Genomic DNA, 7,255 nt, shown 5'->3' with positions numbered 1-7,255 from the left:
ATAGTCATTTAAAGGTTTTTTATATATTTAATTTATTTGTTCCTTTGTTTTACTTTAAAATAGCAAAGTGCTATATTTTTTCTCTTTACGGTGTAAATGAAAAAATACATATAATTTTTAAGTAGTAGAATATAAATTACTTGTTTTGTGGTATAGGTAGAACACTAAAGTATAATATTTTATTATTAAGGGTTTTGTTGTTTAAAGTTGTTTTATATCGAAAACACAGATTTAATCATTGATATACAATAAAGGTAAGGCCGTATAGTATGTATTGTTATAACGTATGAATTGCTACACGTTTTGCCATTTAAGACATTTTCACTCATCCATAACTATAAACTAGCAACAATTCATAAAAATATGAGTTTTTTATTGAAATTTTACCGTATGAAAATAAATTAAATTAGTTAAATTCTAAGATATTATAACTTGTTATTCAATAGAACTATTTTGAGATCATACATTTTATGTTAGGTGATAGGTAAATATAATTTGGTATAAACATTCTTATCATATAGTGTTTATTATAACAGCTTTGTTAAAACAATTTTTCTTTTTAAATGCAATAACCTACTGCACTCTTGTTTTGTTGAAACTTATCTTTACATGCATTTATAGGAAAGAAAGCAGAACATTAGTAGTAGGAAATAAATAAAACCTTCCCCAACTTTTGTATAATATTATGTCCTAATCTTTTATAGCTTGTATATATATATATATATTAGTCGTTGGGTTTCTCACGGAACGCTATAACAAATGTTGATATTAGGTCCTGAGAAAAGCTAGATCATTTCTGAATGGTTCCAAACTGGGCTTGTTATTAAATTTTTGTCACTGGGCTCTCAATAACTGGTTGACTAAAGAAACAGATGTCCTTAGCCAATAAGAGGTTAACAAGGTTGACAAGTGGTGACGTCTTCACATAATGACCTCATCAATAGTGATAACGAATATAACTCGGTTGGTTACAAAAATTGATCTTGAACATTTTTAGTCATGTTAAGTATTTCTGAAAGAAACAAATTCATTTGGAAAACAATTTTTGGGTGTTATTTTTTGTAATGGTCTAACATTTTAGGATTGACATTAAAAGTGTCTAATTTCGAAATGTCGTCCTTTTTCAGATAGTGACATCTTTTTAAGTTTTGAATTTCAAATGTCATCAAGTCAAAACACTACTGTATATAGGCTGGAAAATTTGAGACGATTATGTATTTTCCCCTTAACGTGCAGATAAAAATAGTATTTAAACTCATGAATGATCGTATATTATTGAATAAAAATACGTAGTAAATTTATGACGTTACAGGTGTAAGAATTTAAACACATAAATGCATTTTAGGGTGTGCTTTTAGTTCAGATTTAAATAAGGCTATGGTTTCAATTTCAATTCCCAAAATGTAAACGCCACACACATTCTTAATTCACTTAAAAATCTATTTTACACAAGCTATGCACAAAACAAACTAATATAAAAGTAACAATTGTGTATAGTTAGTTATAAGATTACTTTAATTGAATTATAAAGTAAACTGAAAGCAGCAGAACAGTTGTAGTTTTGAAGACAAAAGATAAGAAGTCAAACATTGACCTTATACGTGACTCCACTACCCAGCACCTTACAAGGACTGTATCGTTGTTTATAGCCTCATAGTGGATAAACCGCCCCAATATTGTATTGTTAACTTATGTATTTCTATCATTCTTTTCAAAAATTCGACCCTATTGGTCACCCTGTATGAATGAATTCATTCTATTAAGCTCTAAGCTTAATAACTGTTATTAGACAGAGAAAATGCAAAAGGTCATTTAGCCTGTGGCGACTTCACGGCTTTATAGCTTTCATGTAAATTAACGAAACACTAAGTTTTTTAAACAGACGGAAAATATGAACAACAGAAAAGGAAATCATAAAAGACTCAGATTTGAGTGCAAGCAAGTCCTTTAAAGTTTATGTTTAGATTTAGTAGGTAAGTCTTAGACTTATACAATTTAAGTCAAAAATACATTTTTGAGGTTAGAATATGACCATAGTAAATAGGCTACCTTATTTTACAAACTGCTTACTAGTTATTTGAAATATTTTAACGTTTTACCATAATTGTTTTTTTTTATACGTTTATATGAGTAATCCACGTTTACTATAGCAACACTAACCTTCTATTTGAAATATCCCATCAAAATACAATAATCAGTTGCTTTTTCAGTCATTAAAAAAGCCAATTGAAAAATGATTCAAACCTTTGATACAGATAAATGTTCAAATAGTTTCACTATTCCTGTTGCACATAAGAATTCATTGTATACATTGTATAGCTGAGTCGTGTTTCTTAAGAAACCTTCTCGAGAGAAGACGTCCGAACTTGGGAAACGGAAACTGTCTTGAAGAAATCTGATAAAACTTTAAAACAGTTCGAAAAGTTTCTCTCTCTGCGACGAGATCTAGTCTAATATTGATTTAAGAGAAGAATTTATTAGATTATTTACTTAGCTTTCAGTAAAGAGTTTTAAAGATGAGTTTTTATTTTATCGGGTTGTTCCCAATTCCGTTTGATAGTTTTTTCTTTTTTTGACAATGACTGGATTAAAAGGTAGCTTGACATAAGTTGACACAAATAATTCCTCTATTTTACAGTATGATGACACGATAAATAAAAAATGCAAACATGGTTTTTCTAACAACATTAAAAGTTAAATTCATAATCCAATAAAAATGTTGTCACCCATATCGTTTATATTACTATAATAAATTTTTTGCAGCATCAACAATATGAAATTATTCATCGATATCGAAAATATAGCCTTCAGTTTGCGAATAATAATCCATCCATATAAATTTTAAATGTGCATATTTCATTTAAAGTCCTTTTAATTATGAATAAATACTCTGCTTTTCAGTTAAAAAAATAAGCTCAAGTCCCTTACCTATTATTTATATACAATTACATTTGAGAAACATACATTTATTTACTACTTATAAATGATGTAACCACATTTAAAATTAAAAAAGAACGTCCGGTAAAAATAACCATGAAAAGTGTTGATCAACCACACAGCCTAAATGATAACGCACCTCAATCGCAATGGCAGTTTATTATGTAATTTGAAATCAATAAAAAGCAATAGCGGCCCCCCAACAGCGATACAGTGTGGTAGGAGGCAGTTTGGCTAGTTGCGACACCCCCCGCTAGGAGCGCTGCTCCACTCCCTGTACAGCACAACCCGTCCAGTCGCCGGTGTGCGGTGTACCTGTGCGCGCCGTCTCTTACCTAGTAGTGACAGTGCATAGACGTGCATAAACACTTGACACCCCACCCTTGACGAGCCCTAGTGGTGGTCCTAACCTCAGCTATGTGACAGTTCTCCCCCTCTGTAACCACCCTGGTGACACCCGTCTTCATCATGCGTCATGCATAGCCCGTGCCCTTTTGACCCGTACGAAAATAGCTGGGACTAATTAAAGTGTCAGTGTAGGTAGATTTCATAACTATTGTTTTTGTGTAGGGGTTTAAAAGATGTATTTTGCTTCTATGTTTTAGTAAAGAGAATTTTTATAGAGTGTAAAATTTAGGGAGAAATTTTGATAGAGTTTGATAGAAAATTACTTCATTTTTATGAGGGGAAGGGTTTATAGTCAAATATTCTATAGAATAAACACTTGTCCATTTTTAATTTCATAAGCAAATTTCCCTAATAGATAATTTAAGTGAACCTATACCGTATTATCTTGAGGATAGATACATCTGTTATGTGATTGTTTGCCAAATTAATGTCAATAACTAAAGTAAAGTAGTAAAAATTATAAAATACTTTTTCGAAAATATTTTTTTTCAAATATGGATTTTAACGTTATAGTGTATAACAACCAGATTATATGAAACGTGTGTCATCGATATAGGTTAAATTTTACATAGTTCTTAAAAAACCATCCTTATTTTATAGCAAAGGTGTGTGTTGTCTTATGAAGTATAAAGTTAAAGACCTTTAAATTTTTAGACATACTAAGAAAATGCAATTTGTAAATAATTCCTATATTTTATTTTTATTTGGTGTATATACACTTTTGCTAGTGAGCTTCAAATTGAAATCGAGTCTTTTAAAACACCCTTTGCATGTTAACAGAAATGGTTAATCTTTTACTATGCATCTCAAAGAGTTTGAATGTATCTGATCACATATATAAAAGTCAGGAAACCTGAATTTTGGTGGTATACCTCACTCCCAGAAGTCATTATGAATAAAACTAAAAAGGAAACCAGATATCCAAAATACATCACTGCATTCAAATAATTTATTAGCTTAATAAAAAAACGCATTTCCCTGTTGTAGTAATAGAGATCGATGGTTGTAACATATACCCGTAATGTAATTTATCTTAGATATCCTATACAACCTATCAAATTAAATACCCTATACCTTAACCCAATTAAAATCGATCATTTGAAATATCTGCTCTGGAAAAGGATTGACGTACTTAATTAATTGTTTTTGTTTGCAAACAAATATGTTTTTACATCTGAACAACAGTAGCCAATGCAAATTTCATTTTTAATTAGGATGTCATATGCATCGCTATAATTAACATATATACATAACATTTGTTAGTATAAATTAAATAAAATTGTTATCCAAGCATTAAAAAAAATTAAAAACGTCTTCTGATTTTAAATTATATTTGATTGCGATTTATTTAACCATCAAATAACCTAAGATACGTATAGGTAATATTACAAAGATTGTATTAATAAAATATACGATTAGGTAAATGTATAATATGCATAATCGTTTAATATGTATAACGAACTTGTAAACATTAAAATAATGATTAGATAACGAGTTAATTTTACCAAAAGGAATTAAGTTTAATGGGAAGATAAAACGTACAAATGTTTGATCAGTTCATGTTTAGTTTTAAAGTTGAAAAACATTAATTTGATCTTTTGACTTTTATTGAACACACTGTTTATATTAAAATATGGCATATTTTAAATTAAGTGTATTATACATACTCTGTATGGGAAATATGAAGTAATTTTTTGGAATAACTCATTTTTAATCCAATAACAATACATTAAAGCTTACATCCAATCAACAGTAGTCGTAATGCAATTAAAATGAATCTCGCTATTCGGAAACAAATAAGCAAATATTTTACCAGAACGGGGTGAAAACAAACGCACAGACATGTCGGTCAAATACAAAGACACTGAGCAGTTTTATCCGTTTCAAAGCCTCACAAATCTAAAGGGTTGAAATGTTGAAAGGCTAAAGAGAGGCGACGAGGGTGGGTCGAGTGAGGAATTGCAGGAGAATCTCCAATCCCATCTGACAGGAAGCTACATTTCCTATTCAAGGGGAAATTAGAATTGAACTGAGAGAGGCAAATTGAATATCTGGTAAAATGCAATAACGCAAATGTAGCCGCGTCCTAAGTGGGGGTTGAGGTTTGGGGGAGGGGAGGAGGGTGCCATAAACCATCTTCAGCCCTTGTGTACACCGGAGACTCTCGTTGGAGTGTGGAGGCGATTTATGCGCATAATTTTGGATCTAACTGCTTTAAGCCTAAAGTACTCTTTGACATGTTTATACGGCGTTTCATGCAAATTCTTTTACATGGAGTTTGTGCACGTGGCCCTGTATAAATATAAATATACATCAAGGATGTATCTAGAGGTACAATAAATGTAAATATTTTGATTTGAAATGTTTGTGTTGAAATATATATTAAAATAATGTATAATTGTGTAACATGAATGAAAAATTATTAAAAATTTACAATGTGCCTTATAAATAATTATATGCTGTACAGAAAATGTTTATAAATTCTTGAAACAAAATAAATATACTAGACCAATCCATAGTTCTGAAAGTAAAAATTATTAACTGCTTTGTGGCATACAATATTGTTTATTTCATGACTTTTACATCATGTTTCATGCAATCATTTGTCAATCGAAATCAAAAAGTCTGTAAAATATTTCTCTAATTTTACTCTTTCATCTGATAGGTAACTTGACTGTTTGAGACTCATACGTTTAAACGGTTTCAGGAAAACTGTGTAGTAAAAACATGGTTGGAATTAAGAATGATTAGTGAGATTAACAGCTGAACTTACTCTAACTGAACAAAGTAACCAGTCCCCAAACAGTTTGATAAGATGGAGGCGTAATTTCAACAGTTAGGGACGAGAAGGCCTCCCCTGTGGAACCCCTAGTTCGGGTCGAGTTCGCTGATTTACATCACAGTGTGGTAGCTCGTCCTAGATCAGTTCTAGGGGTTGTGTACTCTCATATTGAAGGTAGCTCACGTTTAACCTACTTCGAAGTTATCGTCGTATACAAACTTTGATATTTATATAATATGGGTGTTTGCTGACTGAATAATAATCTCATGAAAACTTGATGACCCTAAATCGTTTTGTGTTGTATGTTTCTAGCAAAAAAACAAAAGATATCGATTTACCTGTAGCACTAAATGTAATGATACTGCAGTAGAAATCTCATCTATATGTTTGTTGTCTAATGCATTTAAACATAAAATAGTAATATTAACCTCCATAGAGTGTGCTACTGTCTTCTTAGTTTAAACGTAGTATATTTTTACATACAGTTGATGTGACATAAAATATGATATTGTCTACGATAAGCTGTCTTTTTAGTTAGGCTTCGTTAAAAAGCTTTGACAAATGTCAGTAATTCAAGTAATTCTGTACGTGGTTCAATTCAACTAAAGTTAATTTAAATCTAAAATGGGTTTATTTTAACTCGAAAAATGGGATGCCTACATTCATCAAAAGACAAATGAATCATAAAAAAAAATTTATGGAATTTTAATGATTCAGGTTTATGAGTTATAAACGTATGGTTCGTAGCTTGTATTATGTAATATTTTTTTATATTTATGTGGAATTTTTATTAAATACGTCCGATTCATTCATTGTAGACCTAGTAAGAACAGTATCCATAAATTAAAAACTATCGGCATTTCTTTTCCGAGTTAGTTCGGCTCTTCTCATAAATTGTATTGTTTCTTGGATTTGGAATATCTACTCATTTCTAATTGTTATATCCCATATGTTTGGATTCAAGAACCTTCAGTAAAAAACTAGCTTTCATTTGAGTTTTTGATCGAACGTATCTAAAGCACGCTGCCGAACACGAACAACCACAAATGGTTAACAAATGGAGTTTTCACTATCGATTGATAATTAAATGATTTTGCTCGAAAGATTAACAATCACGTCGATTTTGAC

The sequence above is a fragment of the Macrosteles quadrilineatus genome, unplaced genomic scaffold (assembly GCF_028750875.1).
Source record: "Macrosteles quadrilineatus isolate MER2022 unplaced genomic scaffold, UCM_ALF_1.0 Scaffold_8__2_contigs__length_117827958, whole genome shotgun sequence".
Classification (NCBI taxonomy): Eukaryota; Metazoa; Arthropoda; class Insecta; order Hemiptera; family Cicadellidae; genus Macrosteles; species Macrosteles quadrilineatus.
The sequence above is the reverse complement of the archived record's forward strand: the minus strand, read 5'-3'. Positions refer to the sequence as shown.